This window comes from Macaca nemestrina (assembly GCF_043159975.1).
Source record: "Macaca nemestrina isolate mMacNem1 chromosome 11 unlocalized genomic scaffold, mMacNem.hap1 SUPER_11_unloc_3, whole genome shotgun sequence".
Lineage (NCBI taxonomy): Eukaryota > Metazoa > Chordata > Mammalia > Primates > Cercopithecidae > Macaca > Macaca nemestrina.
Window position 1 is genome coordinate 445,883 of NW_027257574.1, and position 25,055 is coordinate 470,937.

General features: G+C 54.3%; 1 pseudogene; it reads left to right on the top strand.

Moving 5' to 3' along the window:
* The window catches only part of LOC139361159 (SH3 domain and tetratricopeptide repeat-containing protein 1-like), a 31,549-nt pseudogene extending 9,154 nt beyond the window's left edge, over window positions 1-22,395 (top strand).
* The last annotated feature ends 2,660 nt before the right edge of the window (window positions 22,396-25,055 follow it).

Genomic DNA, 25,055 nt, shown 5'->3' on the forward strand with positions numbered 1-25,055 from the left:
CCAGGCTGGAGTGCAGTGGCCAGATCTCAGCTCACTGCAAGCTTGTGATTCTACAGTTACTTCAGGCCATCTGGGTGTATACCTGCAAGTCACAGGGGATGCGGTGGCTCGGATTGGGCTCAGAAGCCTGACATTGGCCTCTTCCCTACCTTCCCTACCTTTTCCCTCCTGTGTGGTTCTCTCACAAAGTGAATGGCCTCAGCCACAGCTTCTCTGCAGCTGCATCAGACTGTGGCGACAGGAGTGGTGGCTGCTGCAGGGCCTGCTGTCCCCACGGAGCCCAGTCTTGCTTGCCGCTGCAGCCTGGTGATCATTTTGCACCAAAAGTATGTAATTCTACAGAATGAGAGCCCACATGCTGGGGTTGGAGGCCTCTTTATCACGGTGCTCTGCATATTTTAATCTTGGGTAGAAAGTATGGGAAAGTATGGGATACATGTGGTTTGATGTCAGAAGGACGTTGTGAACTTGACGTGGACTGAGGATGCTCAGGTGCAACGGGCACCCCGGCTTCATTAAATGAGACTTCCCCATCTCCCTGCCAGGCATGCACAGGTGTATGGCCACATCTTTTGTGTTATCCTTATCTAGAGTGCACCTTGTCGACATGCTTAAAGTTCCATGATGATATTCTGCCTCATAGAGTAGGTCCCAAACCGCATTCAACACAGAAATGTACTCCTGCTATTCTACATAGAAAGTGCTTTCATATACCAAGTGGGAGAGCAGTCCTAAAATCTAGGCTGGAATCACAGAAGGAAGGCTTTGGGAAGCAACAGATTCCCTAATCCAAAGCGGGTTTTTGATGAACCTAGAAACAGGACCAAGAGAAGTGAATTTGCCTAAGGCCCTGACAGTGTCTCACGGTAGCATTTGAACCTAGCAGTTTCTTGACCTATTTCTTTAAATGGTTAGTCATGCTTCCTCTGATTCCTATAGAAACGTATTCCTCATTCATTCTTTTGTTTCAGTGAATTCTTGCGGTGCTACCACGTAACAGTATTTGAGTCAAAATGTGGCAGTGTTGATCCCTTTCCAAGGTTTTTAGTTGCACAGTTTTTCAAAGTTGTGCTCACAGTTTCTTGTTGGTTGCAAGGTGTCCTTTCAGAAGCCAATTGTGTGGTGTATTTACGTTGATTGTTGGAGGTAGTTTGGTTAGAACCTACTTCGAGTGGCTGGCGTGGGCCTGGGGACAATGACAGCTGCCTGCTTCGTGGGCAGAGATGGAGTAATTGCTTCCTGGGAAGTACCATCCTCCTGGCCACACTCTCCAGCCCATTTCGTTTGTGTGGGTTTCCTCGCATCTGCACGTTTCTGGCTTCATGTGAGTCTCATTTATTTTAGCATATGACTTCAGGCTGTGGGGAAGAATGGCCATTTTAGCACAGAGATGCACACAAAGGAACAACTGGCTAAATGTGACTGAAGACATTCTTAGGGCGGTTTCATTTCTTTCATTCTGTAACAGGCAATCTGGGAAGCAATCTGAACATGTGGCCTGCACTGTCACAGCTCCTCCCTGCAGGATTGCAGATGTTTGGAGATTGTAGTGATAACTGTTATCATTGAGAAGGGCATTCTCACAGGCTCTAATCAGTCCGGATTTATTCCGTGTTAATTTGTTAAAGACAACTGTATTTCTAGCCAAATCCATGGGAGACGTTTCTCCTGGCAGTGTTGCTGGGGGTATTCCCGTGGCTTAGTCTTAGGGCAGCGCACGCCTTTGAATACTGCTGAAGCTGTGAGTACCCAAAGCGCACGGGAGTACTTTTGTCATACGGGGTGTTAGTCACTGATACACGTCTCAGTCAGACCTGATGGATTCTTGACCCCTTCCTTTTCTAATTTTTTAATTTTTATTTTTTATTTTTGTTTTTTAAGAGCACAACCCCTCAGGTGGCCACCATGAATCTCTGGTGTTTTCGGTTGGCTGCAGCCTATTTGCCACCTCTGGTTCAAACCTACTCGAAGCCTGATGATGCTTGCCTCGGTTGTTCTGCTGTGTGACCTCCGCGCCCGCAGGGTTCAAGACTGTCAGAGCTCGGAGCCACCTTCACAACTACCAGGGTTTCCGGAACCTCCTTTCTCTAGCCCTGGGGATGGAAGAGATGTCATCAGAAGTGAAGGCTTATTAGGTTTACATGCCATTGATAACGAAGGAGGTTTTCTTTTATATAAGGGGAGCTTCTTATGACGTGCTCTAGTAGGGTAAAGAAGTTTTTGAGGTTTGCTTTCTCTGGAAAGATAATTTGTGATCCTGCTGTTGCTTTCAACAAAAATGGAATTTGCATACCAGTGCATGTTGTATTACTGAGCACTGGCTGACAAACGGTTCTTAACTCGTCATTCACTCCACCACTGTTTCTTGAATGGCATATGTGTGCCAGCTGTAGTAGGAACTTGCTAGACTCTAGGACTAACCCTTATGAAATAGGGGTCCTGGGGGAAGCAAATGCATATAACTATAAAGGTTGGAGGGGATATCAGAGGGGGTGCCTGTAGGTGCAAAACTTTGTTCATTCATTGCCCCATCTAGGAGGTTTTGTGTCTTAGCAGCGTGTTCCATAGCAACACATCCCTCTATCAAAATGTTGATCATATTATTTTGAAATTCTCTGCTTAGGTATGTGTTTTTCCGACTAAGTTTAAAACTGGTTAAGGACAGGCTATGGCGTATGTATTATATATATCTACACACACACACATATATTTATATACATACACATTACCATATAAATAAACAATATATATTTTTATATATATGTTCATATATATATATTTCCCTCTCTATATATACATACACATCACACACACATATATACACACACATATATATGAAATACACACACAGACACACACATACTTCTACTGCCAAGCACAGAAAGTCAAAACTAGGCAAGAGTTCTTTTAGTGTTCATGAAAAAATAGATGTGCTTAGTCGAGAGCGTCCTTAAGTTGCCAGGGGAAAGACAGGATGGATTCACAAAGGGAGATAGTGTTTTTTTGTTTTGTTTTTTTTCTCTTTGTTTAACTCTTGAATTCGAAATAATTCATACTTATTGAAAAGTTGCAAAAGTAGTACAGACAATTCCCATATACTCTTCCCTCAGATTCCCCAAACCTTTCACCCCATTTGTACTTTCTCTCTCTGTGGATATAATTCTTTTTTTTTTCTGAAATATTTGAGAGTGGAAGGTAGAATGCAGGGCAGGGTGAAAGGCGGAAGGAGACAGGTGAGTTGGGAGGCTTTTTTTGTTTTTTTTTAACCTTCTGAGATGGAGTTTCGCTCTTGTCACCCAGGCTGGAGTGCAATGGCAGGATCTCGGCTCACTGTAACCTCTGCCTTCTGAGTTCAAGTGATTCTCCTGCTTCAGTCTCCCGGATAGCTGGGATTACAGGCGCCCACCACCATGCTCGGCTAATGTGTTATATTTTTTGTGGAGGGGTTTCACCATGTTGGTCAGGCTGGTCTTGAGCTCCTGACGTCTGATGATCCACCTGCCTTGGCCTACCAAAGGGCTGGGATTATAGGCGTGAGCCACTGTGCCTGGCGATTGGGAGGCTTTTGCAGTAACCCAGAGCGCTATGATGAGAGCTGGACCTGGTTGGAAATGATAAGAAAGGTGAGAAGTGGTTAGGTCTGGCACATATTTTGAAAGGAGAGTTTAAATGGGTTGGATGACAAGAGAGAGAAAAAGAAGTTTTAAGAATGATGTCAAGGACTTTGGCCTGAGTAACTGGAAGACTAGAGATGCTGTTATTGGGATCGGGAAGACTATGGGAGGAGTGGGTTATAGCAGGGGGAATCTAAAGTGTGTTTTCGGCATGCTAAATTTGAGGTCCAAAAAGGGATGTCAAGAAGTGTTGGCCGGGCGCGGTGGCTCACGCCTGTAATTCCAGCACTTTGGGAGGCTGAGGCGGCAGATCACCTGAGGTCAAGACTTCGAGACCAGCCTGATAATTATTAAAATCGATCATTGATGTTTACTAATTAATCATATTATTGCTTCTAATACTGCCGGGGGTGAACACCTACCTGTGATGTTGTTCCTAATATCCAGGGACAGAGAGCATGATTTTCGTTTCAATACCACAGTAGGGGTACAATCACCCTGTGACACTGATCCTAATATTGAGAGGGGTAGAATATGACATGACTCCCACCATAGCAATGAATGGACAGCCACCCGGTGATATTACTCCTAATATTCACAGAAGCAGCATATGATATTACTCCCAATATCGCAGGGAGGGTACAGCTCTTCTGTGATATGGTTCCTAGTATCTGGAGGAGGAGAGGATGATCATAATTCCAGTATCGCAGGCTGTGTTCACCCACCCTGTGATATTGTTATTACTATCCTGGAAGGGAGAAGATGATATGACTTCCCATAGAGCAGGAGGCGTACACCCAGCCTGGGATATTGTTCCTAATATCCATGGAGAGGAGAGGCTGATATTACTCCCAATATGGCAGGGGGTGTACATCCACCCTGTGATATTCTTCGTAATATTCCAAGGCTGAGAGGTTGATATTACTCCTAGTATCGGAGACACCGTACACCCCCGTGTGATAGTCTTCCTGATATCCGGAAGGGGAGAAGATGGTGCTAATCCCCATATCGCAGCAGGTGAACACCCACTCTGTGATATCTTTCAGAATTTGCGGGGGGAGAGAGGATAATTTCATTCCCAATACTGCAGAAGATGTACAAGCCCCACCCCGTGATATTGTCCTGAATATTCCAAGGCACAGAAGACGATGTTACTCCCAATATCGCAGAAAGTGTCCACCCCCCAGTGATGTTGTTCCCATGATCCAGGAGGGAGGAGGATGATATGACTTTCCACCCTTGAACCCTGCGATGCTCTCACCCTGCAACACCGACACCAGCTCAACCTGACATGGGCCCAGAGGTGCTGGCTGGGGGTGTTGATTGCTTCTCTTTTCTCCCTTGCCAGACTCAGTAGAGGAAGCTGAGACCGAGCAGCCTCGGGAACAAAATAGGTTTTGCCCGTGGCTCAGGCTTCCTCTGGTTATGAGCTGGGCCTTGGAGTAACGCCGGGGGAGGGGACAGAGCTGAGTACGGTGGGCATTGGATGCGGCTGTCACCCCTCTGTGGTGTGGGCCGGGGACTTGAGGGACGTCGCCTGAGGTGGGCCTGAACCTCCCGTCTACTCTGGCACTGGAGGCCGTGGGGTCCCACACTTCTTCCAATGAACATGCTGACCCCCGCCTGGTCCCCGACCGAGGTGGGGCATCCTTTCCACTGCTGGGGCCCACATGTAGCTGTGGGTTCCTTTTTCATGACCTGGAGAAGCTACAGTTCACCCTGTGCTCCGCCTCAGAGATGGGAGGCCACACTGTCCTCAGCGGGTAGCAGAATTCAGAGCCTTAGGTTGCAGGGGCCTCAACTGAGGTCCTTGAAGGGTCTGCTCCTTCCTGAGGGGAGCCAGAGAGGAAGGGAAGGCTGTTGTAGGTTTGCCTCGGGGAGGGGGTAGTTCCACCCTCTGCCAAGGTCTCTGGAGCCAAGGCACGTGGCTCTCCAGCTGCCCCGGAGGCCAGGGTAGTGGCTGGGAGGGGCTGTGTGCCTCCGCCGGGTGGGGGAGATTTCTTAGCTCATCTAGTGTAGTCAAGTCAGACATTTGCCTCGAAATCGTATTTATTTACTTTTTTAATTCCAAGGCTTTACAGATGAATAAGGAGGCAGTTTGTATTGAAAATATTTTTTACGTGTGAGCTTGAAACAGAGAGTCTGTTTCAATCTAGGTTTTTCCTTCCCAGTAATGCCTCCTTTCATCCCAGGTTTTCCGACAGGAAATGCGCTTGTTTGCTCACCTCTGGGAGGGGGATTTGGCTAGGAATCCACCAAAGCCAGCAGGCACCAGTGGGTTGCTTGAGCAGGCTGGCCTTTGTTAACCCTTTAGGAACTGAGGGCTTCAGGTTTTCAGACCATCCAAGGTGAAGGTGGCCACAGGGGCCTGGAAGCTTTCCCATCCTTCCTGCAGGGATGGTCCGTTTCCCTGCACGGAGCTGGGTACATGGGTACAACACCCCTGTCCTGTGCCGTCGGTGGCTTTACCAATTTTGCATAGCAGCTTTTGAGCTGATCCATAGCTCTGATTGGCTGTTGAGGGTTTCATGGATTCCTGTACCGCACCGGGGGGCCCAATATGCTGACAAAAGTTGCATTTGTAGTTGTAGTGCTGCATATACATGGGTCCAGTTAGAAGGCTTTGATTCTTTCTAAAGGGAAAGGCATCTCTGAGGGATCACTGAGCTGACATAGTCTCCTCAAACCATGCTGTGAGGTGGCGACAAAGCAGGACAGAAGGGTGATTTTGTAGGAGAGTCGGGCCACGGGCCTGCGTGTTCTCTGTGTCCCCATAGTGCCGGAGTTCCTCCGTGCTCCAGGCCCCGGGTTTGCATTGCACATAATTCTCAAGGGCTCATGGCAAGCTGCGCCAGGGACACAGAGGGCGGGGATGCGGGGACCCTGCCCCCAGTGGACCAAGGACTCACTGCTGGACTCTAATCTGTCTAGGTGTTCTTGTGACTTGCAGAAATACCTCCGCCTTGCCTGGGCCCGGAGCCACAGGAGACCCTGCCGAAGGTGAAGAATGTTCTGGAACAATGCAAGACCTGCCCAGGCTGCCCCCAGGAGCCAGCGTCCTGGGGTCTCTGTGCGGCATCCAGCAACGTGAGCTTGCAGGACCCCGAGGAGCCCTCCTTCTGCTTGGAAGCTGAGGACGACTGGGAGGACCCGGAGGCCCTGAGCTCACTGCTGCTGTTCCTGAACGCCCCCGGGTACAAGGCCAGCTTCCGTGGCCTGTATGACGTGGTGCTGCCATGGCTGAGTGGCATGTTCTGCAGCTTTAGCAACGAAGAGGAGCTGACTGGGTGCCTGGCACAGGCCCAAGGGGCAGCCAAGAAAGCTGGCCTCCTCATGGCCCTGGCCAGACTCTGTTTCCTTCTGGGGTGGCTGTGCAGCAGGAGACTCAAGCTGTCCCAGGCCCGGGTGTACTTTGAGGAAGCACTGGGGGCCCTGGAGGGCAGCTTTGGGGACCTGTTCCTGGTGGTGGCTGTGTACGCCAACCTGGCCAGCGTTTAAGAGAAGCAGAACCGGGAGAAGTGTACACAGGCGGTTCCCAAAGTTATGGCCCTGCTCCTGGGGACGCCCGGCAACATCTGCAGCACCGAGGTGGAGGGAGAGCTCCTACAGCTGGCGCTGCAGCAGGCGGTGGGTGGCCAGAGCCTGCCGGCCGAGGCCCGGGCCTGCTTCCTGCTGGCCAGACACCATGTGCGCCTCAAGCAGCCCGAGGAGGCCCTGCCCTTCCTAGAGCGGCTGCTGCTTTTGCACAGGGACTCGGGAGCCCCAGAGGCTGCGTGGCTCTCAGACTGCTCCCCACTCCTGGCTGACATCTACTCCTGGCTCCTACTCCTGGCCGCAAGTGCCTGTCCCACCTGGTGCTGAGCTGTGTCAAGGTGGCCTCATTGAGGACACAGGACTCGCCGGCCGGATCGCTGAGAAGCATGAACCTGGTGCTCCAGAACGCCCTCCAGCCCCACAGCCTCCTCACCCAGACTTCCCACTACCTCAGGCGAGCGCTGGCCTCCCTAACCCCGGGCACAGGCCAGGCGCTGCGCGGCCTTCTCCACGCCAGCCTGGCCCAACTGTACAGCCACCGTGGCTACCACGGCCCAGCCATCACCTTCATGACGCAGGCGGTGGAAGCCAGTGCTGTTGCCGGAGTCCGTGCCATCGTGGACTGCCTGGTGGGCCTGGCCTGGCTGCACGTGCTTCATGGACAGAGCCCTGTGGCCCTGAACTTCCTGCAGTCTGTCCAGGACGCAGTGGTGGCCAGCGAGGACCAGGAGGGTGTGATTGCCAACATGGTGGCCGTGGCTCTGAAGAGGACGGGCCGGACGAGGCAGGCAGCCGAGGGCTACTACTGTGCCTCACGTGTGGCTTGGGACCTGGGCCAGCGGAGGAACCAGGCAGTAGTGCTGGCCAACTTCAGGACCCTGTGCCTGCCCTGCAGGGAGTGTGGCCGGGACTTCACCCACGTGCTCCTGTAGCTGGGCCACCTCTGCACCCGCCAGGGCCTGGCCCAGCAGGGCAAGGGCTACTATGAGTGAGCCCTTCTGGTCGCCGTGGAGATGGGCCATGTGGAGAGTGAGTGCCCCAGTTCCTCCTGCGCACCTTCTGGGGCCACTCGGGTCAGGGCACACTTGGGGTTTGTGATTCAGAAACAAGTGGTGGTTTTTCCACCATCGAAAGTGCTGAGTCATGGCCAGCAGCAGATGTTGGCAAGCGCCCTGGAGACAGGCGGTTCCCATGCAGGGCCAGGCCCTCTGTGCCCTTCTGAGGCAGCCAGCTCCTCCTGGTTTGCCCAGGGACCATCTTGCCTTGAGCACTGAAAGTCCTGCATGCTGGGAATTCCTAGACATAACCCTGGGATCAAGACAGGATCTGCTGCGCTGGGACTTGGGGCCCCTCCATGAGCCAGGCCCTGAACGCCAGTTCTTGTGCCCGTGTTATCTGCTTGGTATGTCGGCAGCCTGCGCACCTGTCATCCCACTTCACAGAGGACACGGGCGGGTGATTGCCCAAAGCCGCAGAGTAGTTCATGCAAAAGCAGCTCGTTGTGCAGAGTGTGCCAGGCCCCACCCACAAATGGGGCTTGTGGGGTCCGCGGGTGACAGAGACTGAGCGTGGGAATGTGAGCTTCAGGCCACAGAAGCCGCAAAAGGGTGAGTGGCGTGATGGTGGGGCAGCACTTGGCCCCGGGTTAGGGAAGCCTCTTTTATCTAGGACCAGAGGGTTGAGAGGATTTAGTCTAGTAATAGGTGGTGGATGAGGGGCTGGTGGTGGGGGAGGGGCTGGTGGTGTAGCCTGTGTGAATGCCCAGGGGTGAGCGAGTGGGGGTGAGTGAGTGGGGTTGAGTGGGTTGTGAGCGGGGTTGAGTGGGGTGTGAGCGGGGGTGAGTGGGGTGTGAGAGGGGGTGAGTGGGGTGTGAGCGGGGGTGAGTGGGGTGTGAGTGGGGGTGAGTGAGTGGGGTTGAGTGGGTTGTGAGCGGGGGTGAGTGGGGTGTGAGCGGGGGTGAGTGGGGTGTGAGTGGGGGTGAGTGAGTGGGGTTGAGTGGGTTGTGAGCGGGGTTGAGTGGGGTGAGCGGGGGTGAGTGGGGTGTGAGTGGGGGTGAGTGAGTGGGGGTGAGTGAGCGGGAGTGTGAGCGGGGATGAGTGGGGTGTGAGCGGGGGTGAGTGAGCAGGGCTTATGCAGGGAGGTGCAGAGTTGGGAGTGGGTGGGTTGGGTGCTGGATGGTGAGCTCTTCTGGAGAGCTAAGCAGGGCCTGAGGCCTCAGACTGTGGCTTGGCCTTTTCCCCAAGAGCACTGGGGAGCCATGGAGTGCTATGGAACAGTCACTGCAGACTGAGCAGTGAACGGACAGTAGGTGGGCAGGGCTGTCCGAAATCTAGGCCACAGAGGATAGATGAGGAAGTTGAGTCCAGGGAAATGGCTGAGACAAGGGATACTGTTGTGGGTCCCCTCTGCCTTGCAGCACTTTGGCCATCCTCCCAGGATGGACGTCATGGCACAGTGAAACCACTCAGAGGTGCCTCCTGTTGCCTGGACCAGAGCCCTAGGGGCTGTGGTCAAATCTGCCCATTTCCCAGCGCAGGCCTGGCACCCACTCCTGGCCCTAGGAGGGATGAGATTTTGGAAAGGACCGTGTGAAGGGGCCCCGGTCCCACACATCTGCCCAAGGAGGGTTGGGGGGTTCAGACCCAGGCTTCTTCCCCAGGGGCATTCTCTGACTGGAAGGAGACCCTGCAGGAACCCAGTGCCCCAGCCCCCACTGCAGCCTCCGGTGGCTCCTGGCACAATGGCCTGTGGCACCTCCTCGTACGAGGCCCTCCCCCGGGTGCTGGGGGATTCAGACTTGGAAATGCAGGCCAGGGAACGGGGATCATGCTTCCCTGTCTCCCCACCCTGGGCTGATCGGTCGAGGAGACCGAGGGCGGGGCTGATACCCCACGTGCTTACCTGGGGTCATTTTTGAGTCACTTTCCGTAGTTTGTGTCCTTCTAGGAGTTTGGCTGTTGTGTCTAGATGGTCAGATTTGTTGGTGTACGATTGTTCGTAGTGTTTTCATGGAATCCTTTTATTTCTGTCAGGTTGGCAATAATGTTTCCTCTCTCATTTCTGATTTGAGAAACTTGGGTTCTTATTTATTTATTTATTTATTTATTTATTTATTTATTTATATTAGAGATGGGGTCTCATCATGTTCCCCCAGGCTGGTCTTGAATGCTGGCCTCAGCGATCCTTCCCCCTAGGCCTCACAAAGCGCTGGGATGACAGGCGTGAGCCATGGTGCTCAGTCTGATTTTAGTCATTTGTGTCCTATCTTTCTTTTCTTGGTCAGTCTGGTGAAAGATTTGTCAATTTTGTTATTATTTTCAAAAAACCCACTTTTGGTTCTGTTGACTATCTCTTTTGTTTTTCCATTCTCTGTATTTTTACTTCCCGTTTCCACTCTTATGTTTATTATTTTCTCCCTTTTATTCGCTTTGGGTTTAGTTCATTCTTTTTTTAGTTTCTCAAGGTGGAAGGTTAGGTTTTTGATTTCAGATTTTTCTTCTTTCTTTGAATGTAGACATTTACAGTAATAAATTTCCCTTTCAGCACTGCCTTAACTGCATCTTGGAATTTTTGATGGGCTGTGCTATTTTTTTTTTTTTTTTTTTTAAAGACAGAGTTTTGCTCTATTGCCCAGGCTGGGGTGCAGTGGTGCAATCTTGGCTCACTGCAACTTCTACCCAGGTTCAAGCCATTCTCATGCCTCAGCCTCCCGAGTAGCTGGGATTACAGACGTGCACCACCCCACCCGGCTAATTTTTGTATTTTTTTTTTTTTTGTAGAGACGAGGTTTCACCGTGTTTCCCAGGCTGATCTCAAACTCCTGGACTCAAGCGATCCTCCCACCTCGGCCTCCCACAGTGCTGGGATGACAGGCGTGAGCCACTGCGCTGGCCCGGGCTGTGCATTTGTTTGCATTCTTCTCAAATTAGTTTTCGGTTTCCCTGATGGTCTCTTTGACTCACTGGTTGTGTAGGAGTGTGTAGTTTCCACATATTTTTGAATTTCCCACATTTCCTTCACTGTCGATTTCCAGTTTCATGCCAGTACAGCTGAAGAACACCTCTGCTTTGGTCTCAGTCCTTCTCCATTCACTGAGGCTCGTTTTGTGGCCTGGCACATGGTCCGTCATGGGGAATGTCCCGTGGGTGCTCGAGAGGACTGTGTATTCAGCTGTTGTTGGGTGGCGTGTGTGACAGATGTCCATTCGGCGTACCTGGTTTCCTGTGTGAATCTCCGGAATGTTTCTGACACTAGAAAATCAGAAGCTTTCCACCGTTCCCAGCACACTGGCTTTGGGAGAGGCCAGTGAGCCTGTGGGTTTGGAGACTGGTTGCATCAGAGAAGCATGTGTGGGAACGCCAGGGGCTGGCTTTGAATCCCATTCCCCCAACATGATGCCGTGTGTGGCAGACATGACGCTTGGCTTTGCTCTCTCAGGGTTCCATCTGCGACAGCGGCTACTTGTGCCCCTGGCCTCATCAGCTCAGGCTGAAGGCGGCCCTGGTCCTAGCCAGAGGGGCTTTGTGAAGCAGAAATAGATGGCCTGGTGCGGGGGCTGAGACTGGCCAGGACCTCGGCCCTGGGAGTTGTAAAGAAGGCCGGCCTGTACCATGAGCATCTGCACCAAGCTGTGCCCATTTCACGGTGTGCTTGGCATCTATCCTGGCACAGGTGCATGGCCTGTCTGCGCTCAGGCTCCCCGCCTATGGGGCCCAGGCTCACAGAGGTGTGAAGGAGGCAAGCACGGCGCAGGGGCCTCCGAGCCCAGCCAGCCTCGCTTCGATGCTGGGAGACTAACTAACATCTTGCATTTTGTCTTCTGCCCAGGCCAGCTGCGGACCGTCCAGCGGCTGTGCTACTTCTACAGCGTCGTCATGCCCAGGAAGGCCCAGTGTGTCATCTACCATGAGCTCCAGCTCTCCCTGGCCCGCAAGGTGGCCGACAAGGTGCTGGAGAGGGCAGCTCCTGGAGACCATCAGTCAGCTCTACCTGTCCCTGGACACCGAGCGGTGAGGGCTGGCTTTGCAGTGGTGGGGGTGGGGGACAGGGCAGGGAGGGGGGCACAAGGAAGCTGGCCCAGGGCCCCAGCAGCCCCTCTCCTTTTGATCATTTGGTTCCTTGGCATCAGATGCTTTGAGCTGGCGGCTCTGGGGTCGTCCCAGGGCTGCTGCTAGCCCATGAGTCCCAGCTTGAGCCTCCCTTGTTGGGTCAAAGGTCATCTCCACCCCAGCAGAGGCAGTAGGTGCACTCTGGACTGTTCTTCCTACTATGGTGGCTTTTGTCATCTGACCTGTGCCTGCCCCGAGTCCCCGAGTCTTCACTCCTGGCCTTCATCTGTCCCCTTAAAAGTGACCACAGCAGCCACCTGTGGCTTCTCTCCCACAGAAGACAGAGCCAATTGTGTCACCTGCTTCCCTGGGGCAGGGTTTCAAGGTCTCACATCCCATATGTGGCCCACTCGACTTCCCCTGAGCATCCTGACCTGGTGGGGTAACCGTGGCCCTGGCCACCCGACCCACAGGGCCTAGTGACATTGCTGCAGTCACACCCCCTGGAATGTTGGACTTACTGAGAGAGCAGGGAAGGAGCCAGATTCCATGGGGACCTGGGAGACTGGCTCCAGTCTTGGCCTCAGGTTCACAGAGGGAAAATGGGCCAGTGTGCTAGAGCAATGTTTCTCAAAGTGTAGTCCCTGGACCAGTAGAGCAGCATCCATGTCACCTAGGAGCTTGTGGCAAGTGGGAGTTCTAGGGCCTGCCCCAGGCCTGTGGAGCCGGAAGGTCTGGGGGGCAAAGCCAGCAAGCTATAAGGGCAGGCCTCCGGGTGACTGTGATGCCTGCACACCTTGAGAACCATCGGCCTAGATAGCCTCTGAACACTAACGGCTCCTGGTGCGTCTGGAGAAGACACCGGCCATGTCTGGGAGGCAGGGGAGATGGACTAGCACACTCCTCCTGCCACAGGGCAGCATGATGCTCGACTCCCTCAGAAGGATGTCCTTCATCTTTTCCATGCCGTGTGTGTTCACCCTGGCCCTCCCAGCAGCCTGGGAAGGGCAGAACACTGCACACACAAGAGGGCCGTTCCCAGTCTGCACATGCCAGATTCATCTGTCACCAGACCCACGGGAGGAGGCAGACTGGTTCCAGGAGGATGAGAGCCCTTGTTCTGACACCTGTGTCTGATTCCAGGCCCTACAGATCCGCTCTGGACCACACCAAACGAAGTCTGGGGATTTTCATTGACCTCCAGAAGAAAGAGAAGGAGGCGCATGCCTGGCTGCAAGCAGGGAAGATCTATTACATCCTGCAGCAGAGCGAGCTGGTGGACCTGTACATCCAGGTGAGCGGCAAGGGATGCAGGAGGGCCCCTGTGCTATTCACTCTCTGTCCATCCATCCATCCGTTCATCCTTCCATCATCTATTTACCTGTTCATCCTTCCATCCATCCATCCATCCATCCATCCATCCATCTGTCCCTTCATCCATCCATCATTCTTCCATCCTTTTATCATCCATCTATTCACCCGTCTGTCCATCCATTCACCTGTCCTTCCGCCCATCCATTCATCCTTCCATCATCTATCTGTTTACCTGTTCATCCTTCCATCCATCCGTCCATTATCCATTCATCCATCCATCCATTCTTCCATCATCTTCCCATATACCTGTGGGTCCTTCCTTCCATCCATCCATCCATCCATCCATCCATCCATCCATCCATCCATCCATCATCCATCCATTCACCTGTTCATTTTCCCACCCATCCATCCATCCATCCATCCATCCATCATCCATCCCTCCGTCCATCCATCCATCTATCATCCATCCATCCATTCACCTGTCCATCCATCCATTCACCTGTTCGTCCATCCATTCATCCTTCCATCTATCTTTCCATCATCCATCCAACTGTTCATCCTCCTATCCATCCATCCATCCATCATTCTTCTGTTCACCTCTTTGTCCATCCATTCACCTCTTCGTCCATCCATCCATCCATCCATCCTTCCATCCATCCATCCTTCCGTCCATCCATCCTTCCATCCATCTTTCCAATATCCATCCAACCATCTTCCATCCATCCATGATCCATCCATTCACCTGTCCATCCATCCATCCATTCAGTCATCATCCGTCCTTTTATCATCCATCCTTTTATCATCCATCCATCCATTCATTCACCTGTTCATCCATCCCTCCATCCATTCTTCCATCCTTCCATCATCCATTCACCTGTTCATTCTTCCATCCATCCATCATCCATCCTTCTATCATCCATCCATTCACCTGTTCATCCTTCCATTCATCCATCCATCATCCATCCATCCATCCAACCATCCATCCATTAGTCCATCCATCATTCATGCATTCCTTTATCATCCATTCATTCAGCCACCATCCATCCATCCACCTGTTCGTCCATTCATCCATCCATCCTTCCATCATCCATCCATTCACCTGTTTATCCTTCCATCCATCCATCCTTCATCCATCTATCCATTTATCCATTCATCCATATATCCATCCATTCATCTATCATCTATCTATCCTTCCATCATCCATCCATTCACTTCCTGTTCATCCTTCCATCCATCCATTTATCCATTCATTCATCCATCCATCCTTCCATCATCCATCCATCTTTCCATCATGCATCCTTCCATCATCCATCCATTCATCTGTTCATCTTTCCATCCATCCATCATCCATTCAGCCATCATCCATCCATCTGTCTATTCATCCATCCATCCTTTTATCATTCATCCTCCATCCATTTATCATCCATCCATTCGCCCGTCTATCCATCCATTCACCTGTTCATCCATCCATCCGTCCATTCATCCTTCCATCAACCATCCATCCACCTGTTCATCCTTCCGTCCATCTACCATTCATCCATCCACCATCCATCCATCATCCATCCATCCATCCATTTATCCATTCATCCATTTATCCATTCGTCCATGTATCCATCCATCATCCATCCATCCTTCCATCAACCATCTACTCACCACCTGTTCATCCTTCCATCCATCCATCATTCATCCATCTATCCATTTATCCATTCATCCCTCCATCCTTCCATCATCCATCCATTCATCTGTTCATCCTTCCATCCATCCATCATCTATCCATCCATCCATCCATCCATCCATCCATCCATCCATCATCCATCCCTCCATCATCCATCTGTCCATTCATCCATCTGTCCATTCATCCATCCATCATTCATCCATCCTTTTATCCATTCACCCGTCTATCCATCCATTCACCTGTTGTTCCATCCATCTGTCCATTCATCCTTCCATCATCCATCCATTCACCTGTTCATCCTTCCATCCATCCATCATCCATCCACATATCTATTTATCCATTCATCCATCCATCATCTATCCATGCTTCCATTATCCATTCATGCTTCCATCATCCATCCATCCACCTGTTCATCCTTCCATCCATCCATCGTCCATCCACCCATCCATTCATCCATCCTTCCATCATCCATCCATCCCTCCATCATCCATCTGTCCATTCATCCATCTGTCCATTCATCCATCCATCATTCATCCATCCTTTTATCCATTCATCCGTCTATCCATCCATTCACTTGTTGTTCCATCCATCTGTCCATTCATCCTTCCATCATCCATCCATTCACCTGTTCATCCTTCCATCCATCCATCATCCATCCACATATCTATTGATCCATTCATCCATCCATCATCTATCCATGCTTCCATTATCCATTCATGCTTCCATCATCCATCCATCCACCTGTTCATCCTTCCATCCATCCATCGTCCATCCACCCATCCATTCATCCATCCTTCCATCATCCATCCATCCTTCCATCATCCATCCTTTCTCCCATCCATCCATTCACCATTCGTCCATCCATCAATCATTCATCCATCCACCCACCAGTCTACCTATTAATCCATCCCTCCATTCATTTTTCTGTCCATTTGTTTATCTATACATTCGTCTGTCCACCATCTATGCATCCACATGTACATACATCATCTACCCTCCACCCATCCATACATTATCTACCCACCCATACATACAGACAGACATACACACATCATTCCACCCACCCACCCGCCCATCCATCCATCCATCCATTCATCCATTCATCCATCCAAGCATTAATCTATCCACATACCCATCCATCCGTCCATGTGTCTACGTCTCCTCATCCATTCATCCATCCATCCACTCATTCCTAAGCCACTGCAGAGCACCTGTGGTGTGCCTTTTCCCTCCCTCCAACTGGTTCCTTCACATCCTCCCCCAGTGGCCAGCATCTTCTCCCTGAGGGCAGAGGCGTGGCCCCTCACAGTGCACAGCACCTACTGGTATACAGCACATGCTCAAATAATGTGACCACTCAGTTAACACACAGAAGAACTTGCTCCAAGCGACATGTGGCACATCTCCTTACAAAATGAATCTATCATAGTGGCTGTTTTCAGAGGCTTTCCCAAACACAGTGTGATCTGGAACAAATTGTGAAGCCCACGAGCCTGGTGAAGCTTTCATTATTGAGCACCTGCTGTATACTTCCTTGAGCTGAGGAGAGGGATCAAGAGCTCATGGTCAAGAGGGGACCAGGCCCACCCACAAACACTGCTGCTGTGGCAGGGATGTAGCAACGCAGAAAGGAGCCAGTGGCTGGGCTCCCAGCAATCTGGGGGCCACGGAGACTGGTTTGAGTGCAGGGGGAGTGGGCTAGGGCTAGCCCTAGTGGTAGGATTCATAGGTGTCGGGCTCCTGGGCTGCAGCTGCTCAGTCACCTCCTGGCACTCAGGTGCATCAGTTCATTGTCCTCATGCCAGTGGTGGGGGCAGCCCTGATGCACAGGGTCTGAAAAATGCTCAGGTGTACCTGGAGTGTGTGAGAGGAAGGAGGCTGGCAAAGGTGCGCGTAGCCACCTCGCCAGGTGTGGGTCTTGAGGAAACTGCTGTCTCCTTTCAGGTGGCACAGAATGTGGCCCTGTACACAGGCGACCCCAGCCTGGGGCTGCAGCTGTTTGAGGCAGCCGGAGACATCTTCTTCAATGGGGCCTGGGAGCGGGAGGAAGGCATGTCCTTCTACCGGGTGAGCTGGCCTGTGGGCTGATGTGGGTGGGCCTCAGGGGGGCACCTGGAGGGCTGAGGCCTCCCACCTGGAGGCAGGGCCACCCATGCACATGATTAGTTTCCAAGTGGTCTTACCGGGAATGATATTGACCGTGCCCCTGCCCGGGACAAATGCTCAGGGCCTGGACGTGACAATGGCTCTACCCTTGTACCTGACGACCTCCAGCAACTATGAGTGGGAAATCCTGTCCCCATCTTCCAGATGAGGAAACTGAGGCTTAGAGAGGCACAGGGACATGTCAAAGGACACACAGCATGTCAGTGGGAGGCCCAGGTCTGCGTGCACCCCGAAGTGGCACGGCTTCTCCCTTCCTCTGAGCTCACGGTGTGGCTCGGCCCTGGGCACAGATAAATGTGGTGTTTTTAGAGCAGAGAGGAGTGCTGGCTCCCCCCAGTCAGACCCCCGGGGCCCAGGTGGGAGAGGCTGGTCTGAGGCTGTCGGGTGTAGCTGGATGGGCCTCGGGTGACTCTTCAGCCCCCAACTTGGGTGTCTGAACTGTGTGTTAACCCAGAGCACAGAGCTGTGTCGAGGTGCAGGGGTAGCTGGGGCGTGGGAAGCTCCAAGCACATGTTTGAGCTCTGAGGAGGGCGCTGGGCAAGGTGGGTGCTTCGGGAAACCTGGCCCCACCTGCCTGTGTGGTAGGACCTGGCCCTGCCCCTGCAGTGACTACGGGCAACCATAAGGCGGAGCTGCAGCTACAGCTGTGCTAGAAGCTGGTGGCACTCCTGGCCACACTGGAGAAGCCCCAGGAGGGCTTGGAGTTTGCCCACATGGCCCTAGCACTCAGCATCACTCTGGGTAAGTCCCCTGAGCCCCCACCCTGCCAGGACCCACACTTTGCCAGAGCCTAGCCTCCAGGTCTGCAGGCCAGGAGCTGAAACAGCTGCTGGATTTTCCTGGTCTCCTGTCCAGGCAGGCAGATCTGCCCAACTGGCTTCCTCGTCCGGCCGTGGGGCACAGCCCGGGGTCTCTCACACAGTGCAGAGCTCCCTGCCTGACTGAGCTCTGCTTCCTCTACCTGTTCCCGCTGCTGACCACAAGGGCCGCCCAGTGTGCCCTCTGCCTTCCAGACATGCCAGGCATCTCGTTGGTCCCTGTATGTGCCAGGCTGAGTGGCACATTCCCTTTCTCTTGTGCCCTTCCCACCCTTATCAACCACATGGCTCTCTGGCTGATAAAATCCAAGTTCCCCTTCCAGCAGCCTGCCCCTTAAGGCCGGGCATCCCCTGGTGCTGTGCCAGGGTTGTCTGTCCCCCTCCAGAGACAGGGAACCCTATGCAGGCCACATGCCCCAGCCCCTTGTGCCCCGTGGCCCAGTACACAGTAGGTGCGCAGCTGACTCCCCGAGGTAGGGGTCTCTGATCGTGACACACCCCAGAGGAGTTGGATGTCACGTCTGTGGGTTGCCTGGAGCCAGGGTGCCCGGGAGCACCTGGACTGCATGGCTTTTGGGCTCCCCTGGTGAAAACCAGTGAGCAAAGGCAGGTGGCTATGTGTAGGCACAGAGCTGGGCCATCCAAGTCCAACTTTACCAAAGCCTCACAGTAGACAGGGGCAGGCCTTATTAGTTCTGCTTTGCAGATGGGAAAGTGAGTCTGGGAACCTGGAAGGGAATGGCCAGAGCTGCCCAGGTGACCACAGGTGCCTGGCGGCAAGCCAGGTGTGCTGCCTGGAGTCTGCATACCTGCTCCGGAGGGGCCTGTGCCCTCCCTGCCCCAGGGAGCCACATCCTCACACCTGCCCCTTTGGCCTGTACCCCAGGGGACCGGCTGAACGAGCGCGTGGCCTACCAACGGCTGGCCACCCTGCACCACCGGCTGAGCCAAGGCAAGCTGGCGGAGCACTTCTACCTCAAGGCCCTGTAGCTCTGCCACTCGCCGCTGGAGTTCAAAAAGGAGACCCTCTACTACGTGAAGGTGTACCTGGTGCTCGGTGACATCATCTTCTATGACCTGAAGGTGGGTGGGAGGGGCAGGACTCGGGGTGTTCCCGGCCCCCTTGCAGTGGGATCTCCACCCAGAACCCAGAGGCCTGGGTTCCAGCCTTCCTTAGGAATGGCCCAGTGGCCTCCCTGGAGCTCTGCACCCAGCAGAGGAGAGGAGGAGCCGGCAAGGTTAGCAGACACAACCCAGCTCCCAAGATGGCCAGGCCCCACCCTCAGGAACTCAGTCTCAGCCAGGGAGGCTGACACATGAGTGGGCAATGGTGGCCTCTGGGTAAAGAAGGGGGATTGTAGTCAAGGTGGCCCTCCTGGAGGAGGTGACACCAAAGCTGAGTCTTGACAGTCAAGTGTCAAGTTGCATTTAAGAAAGAAGACAGGGTCGGGAGAAGGATATTTCGGAGGACGGCATCATCCTCACATTGAATCCACGTTGCAAGATCCAACCCAAATACTGGCGCCTCCTCTAGGAAGCCTGTGCAGGGTGTCAGGCTGCACTGAGCAACTCCTTCCTGGAGTCCTGAGACACCTTGAATCTTCACATGACCCAGGAAGGGTGGGGTAGGACCAGTGTCTTACCATTGGGTTCACAGACAGGGAAACCCCAGCTCAGGGCAGGTGCAGTGGGGCGGGGCCCCAGCCAGCCAGGCCGAGGACTTGCTGGGTCGGGTGTGTCTCGAGGGGAGGTGCTGTGCTCCCTCTGCCCCCAGCCCTGCAGGGGTGGAGAGCTGGGACTGGCAGACTCAGACCTGGGGTGTCTCCACCCCTCTGCCCAGCAGGCACCGCCCCTCCTCAGCATCGCACCGGCACCGTGTCAGTGCTCCTTATGGGCTGAGGGGCCAGGACGCTCCAGTCCAGGGTCCGAGATCTTGGGGGCCTTAGAACAACATGAGGAGCTGGGGCAGCCCTAAGACCCCGCCCCGTATCCCCCACCGCAGGCCTGGGGCTGCCCGGGAGGCCCCCGCCCAGTGCTGGTGACACCTGCTGGTCAGAAGTGGTCCCTGTGGCCTCCCAAGTCCCAGCCAGACAGGGAGGTGTCAGGTGTCAGGCCCAGAGGGACGCTGCTCACCGCTCAGGGGCTCGCCTGGGACCCAGGGGGACGGGCCTGCCAGAAGAGGCCTTTATCTCTCTTGGTCAAGCCTGCCGCCCACTCCGCCTGTCCAGGAGAAAGGAAAGGGCCAAGTAATACCTGAGAGGCCAAAGTCCACGGTTGGGGTCGAGGGACAGAGGGCCTCCTTCACCTCCTTCCCACGCACAGCCCTCTGGGCCTCATCGTGACTATGCTGTCAGCGCAGGCCAGCTTCCCACAGGGAGGCCCCCTTGGAATTCCGCAAGGGCGGCTGTCTTTCCAAGGCTATACCCTCCTCCTTGTATAGGAGGCTCTGGACCCAGGGCCCAGAGGAGTGGGAGAAAAAGCCGGGCTGGATGGAGCCTGGAAGGCTGGCAGAGAGGCAGGGGTAAGTGGGCATCTTTGCCAATTGCCTCTAAAATGGGGTCCCCTTTAGTCTACACGTGAGAGTGAGCCCTGGAATAGAGTGGATTATGTGTGTCCTGGCTCAGCCCGCCACTCACTAGCTGCTGCACACACTACAGGCACATGGAAATGTACACGCAAATGCACACGGGCACAGGCACACACACACACAGGCGCACACACAAGGACATACACAGGCACACAAACACGCACAGGTACATGCCCAGGCACACGCAGAGACTTATGCGTTGGCTGGCTCCTTCCTGTTTCGTTGGGAAGCCCCCACCCCTTCAGGAAGCCTTTGCCTTCCACCCCCGGCTGAGTCTGGGGCCTCCTGGGCCCCCCACAGGCTCCTGGGCTTCCCTCTGCCACAGCCCGGGCCACCCTGTGTGGTCAGTGTTCACTCCCAGGTCCCTCAGACTGGGAGCAAGGACGTTAGGCTCAGTCACGCACCCAGCACAGAGTCCAGTGTTCGGCTGGGCCGGGGGCATTGGATGAGCGGTGGCGGTGACTCGGGGCCTTCTCACGCTCCTGCTCCGTGTGTGGGGCGGGGCAGTGAGGGAATGGACTGCTGCATCTTGGACTTGGTCATTGGCCCTGGGAGCCATCTTGAGGTGGTAAAGAGGGACAGGCCAGGCATGGGTCTTAGAGAGGTTCCTTGGGTGACCCCCATGTGGAGGAGGCGCCTGGGGAGAAGCCGGGTGGGGGATGGGAGGGTGAAGGAGGAGGTCTGGGAGGCGGCATCCCAACCCAGGGATGGTGAGTCTGAGCCAAAGACGCATTGAAAATGGGAGTGGATGTCTGGGGAGTCACACTCCGTCAATATTTCAGGGAACATTGCCAGAGAGGACCCCTGTGAGATGGTTTTGTACCTGGCCTGGCCCGTGGAGGGCCTGGAAATGGTCAGCATGGACAGGGGCCAGAGGGGAGCCTGGGTCACTCAACACCGTGGCCCTGCTGTGACTTGGAGCCACGGGTCCTGCATGGAACTCTCAGAGCAGGCAGGATCTGCCCTGACCTCAGCCCATGGGGAAAGGCCACTGCCTGCAGAGAGGGTGGGACTGGGGCAGGAGGCTTGGGGTGAGTGGGGCGTAGGGACAGTCAGGAAGGCTTCCAGGGGTGTCAGGGTCGTCCCCACCTCCTGCAGCTGAGACCACAGCAGTGTCACCGGCTTCGGGGCTCATGGGGTGAGCCAATGGCTGGACATGTGGAATGACCTGGAGACAGGAACGGCCTCTGGGAAGACGGGCTCCGAGTCCCCTTTTTGCTGAGCATGGCCTGTCCCCTTCAGGACCCGTTTGATGCAGCCGGGTACTACCAGCTGGCACTGGCATCCACCGTGGACGTGGGCAACAAGAAGGCACAGCTGAAGATCTACACGCGGCTGGCCACCATCTCCCACAACTTCCTCCTGGACCGCAAGAATTCGCTCTTCTTCTACCAGAAGGCCAGGACCTTCGCCACACAGCTCAACGTCCGCAGGGTCAACCTACCTCCTCTGCCACTCTGCGGGTGGGCTCCCTTATTGGCCCCCAGCCACCCTTGCTGAGGACAGCATCCGAGGGAGTGGGTTTTGTGCAAGGAGGATGGTCTCCTGCCTCTCCTGGTGTCTCCCGTGGCTCATTTTCTGGGTAATGGAAACATGAAAGCAGGGTTCAAATAGCAATAAATTTTTTTTTGCAATAACATACCCAAGTCCCCAGGGCATCCTTCCCTGTGTGTTTCCTGGGCTGTGTCTAGGGGCCAGCTCCTTCCCTGGTGGCAGCCCTCTGATCTTGGGGATGAGAAGGACCGTGAGCCTGGGCCAGGTCACCATGAGCCTCGGTTTCCTCGGTGGCCAGAGGGGAGACGGTGGTGGAACTCCCTGGGCAGCTCCCTGTTCTCCCTGCTCAGAGCTTTTGCTGTGGGTCTCGTGCCACCGTTGCCTTTAACGTTCAGGGCACTGTGCCCAGATGTGGGGGCTGCTAGTGTCCCTGTTCACCATTGAAGAAACAGAGGCACAGAGAGGTTAGCTGACTGGCCCACCGTCACACAGCAGGTAGGGGCGGAGACGCAGAGCCCAGTACACTGACCACCACACCACCCTGCCAGCCTGCAGCCAGGAAGGTGTCCCCCATTAGGACCCAAGGGCAGCTCGTGGACTTCTCTTGTGGTGTCAGGAGAGCCACAGGCCAGTGAGGGTAGCCCTGGGGATCCCTCGACTCAGTGTCCTCTGCTCCCAGACTTGGTTGAGCCAAGCCTGGCCAGTTCCACCTCTGGCCACTGGTCAGCCCTGCTGGAAGTGAGATGCAGGGATCCCCGCCTGTGTAGACGCTGCTACCCAGTATTGAAAGCCTTATCTGGGCTGCCCCCCAGCGGTCCCCACATACCCCTCCCTTTCCGGCCCCCGGCCCTCATCCCAGTCCCAGGAATCCCAGGTTTTCCTTCTTGGAATCTCTTGGCCCCAGGGAACCCGGCTCACACGGTCTCTTTGCCAGTTTACACAAGGAGACCGAGGTCCAGAGACTGTGGGTGTCCCACGTGATTCTCACATACACTGCACTCTCCCAGGCCCCTCTTTTAAACACTTTAAAGGAGGTGACTTTCACATCGCATGCAATTAACTATTTCAACGCGAATAATGTGGTGGCATTTGTGCATCCACAGTCCTGTGCAACCACTCACGCCATCTAGTCTCAAAATGAATTCATCTCCCCAGAAGAAACCTCCCATCCTCACTAAGCAGTTACCCCTCCTTGGTATCCCCCAAGCCCCTCGTTGAATGGAAGGGGAAACTGAGGCCCGGAGAGAGACTTGCCAGTGGGTGGAGCTCTGATAATAAGGAATCAGGCACCCATCTGCTGGTTCAATCCTGGCTTGGTTTTCCACCCAGCAGAGGTGACAGAGCCGGGAGGTTCTGGGAGCGCCACAGGAGAGCCCCATGCTTGCAGCCAGAGCCCTGCCCCGAGCCTGCCCACCAGGGGGCAGCAGAGAGCTTTCCAGAACCGGCCGCGGGACTGGCGGGAAGCAGCGGGTCAGAGCTGCTGACAAACCTCAGGTGGACGCCAGATCGCTGTCTCTGTGGGTTGGGTTTGGGAATTGGAGGGGAGGCCGCCTGATTGGAAACGTGAAGACAGCACGGCCTGGCTGGAGCAGCCGGAAGCGCCGTCACGTTGACTGAGGACACAGACTTCCTGCCCGCTGGGCCGGGCCTGCAGCCATTCTTCTCGGGGTGGGGTCCGCACGTCCGGCTTGCTCTCGGCCCCCGACCTGCCTCAGAGTCCGGGGGGGCTTTGGAACTCTGCCTCGCCATCTCCACCCACCCTGGCTGGTGCCATGAGGGGCCTGGATCCTGGGATCCTGTTCCTCTTGGGCAGCAGAGACTGGGGGACCAGAGGAGATGATGGGTCTTCAAGCCCCACATTCAAACCCCAGCCCACCACTGACAGTCTGGGGTTTCGGGATGAGGGAGTTGATGTCTCTGAGCCCCAGTTTTGTCACCACTAAAATGAGGCCGACATACTGGGGCAGAGTGCCAGCCCCCGGGCTAACAGAGGCCTCTTTCCTACTGACAATACTCCTTACTCCTAGGAACAGCTCCAACCACCACACACTAGGGAACACTCAACCCAGGCCAACTTGTCAGAGGCACGAGAACCAGAGCGACTCCATCTTGAATGGGGGCTGGGTAAAGGGAGGCTGAGACCTGCTGGGCCGCATTCCCAGGAGGCTAGGCATTCCTAGTCACAGGATGAGATAGGAGGTCGGCACAAGATACAGGTCATAAAGACCTTGCTGATAAAGCAGGTTGCAGTAAAGAAGCCGGGCAAAGCCCACCAAACACAAGATGGCCACGAGAGTGACCTCTGATTGTCCTCACGGCTCATTATGTGCTAATTCTAATGCATTGGCTGCTACAAGACACTCCCACCAGCGCCATGGCAGTTTACAGATGCCATGGCAACATCTGGAGGTTACCCTACATGGTCTCAGAAGGGAGGGCAGAAACTCAGTTCTGGGAATTGCCCACCCCTTTCCTGGAACATTCATGAATAGTCCAACCCTTGTTTGGCGTATGATCAAGAAATAACCATGAAAATGGGCAACCAGCGGCCTTTGGGGCCACTCTGCCTATGGAGCAGCCATTCTTTCTTTTCTTTTCTTTTTCTTTTGAGATGGAGTCTTGCTCTGTTGGCCGAACTAGAATGCAGTGGCATGATCTTGGCTCACTACAACCTCCACCTCCTGGGTTCAAGCGATTCTCCTGCCTCAGCCTTCCTAGTAGCTGGGATTACAGGCACCTGCCACCACTCCCAGTTAATTTTTTGTATTTTAGTGGCGACAGTGTTTTGCTGTGTTGGACCAGGCT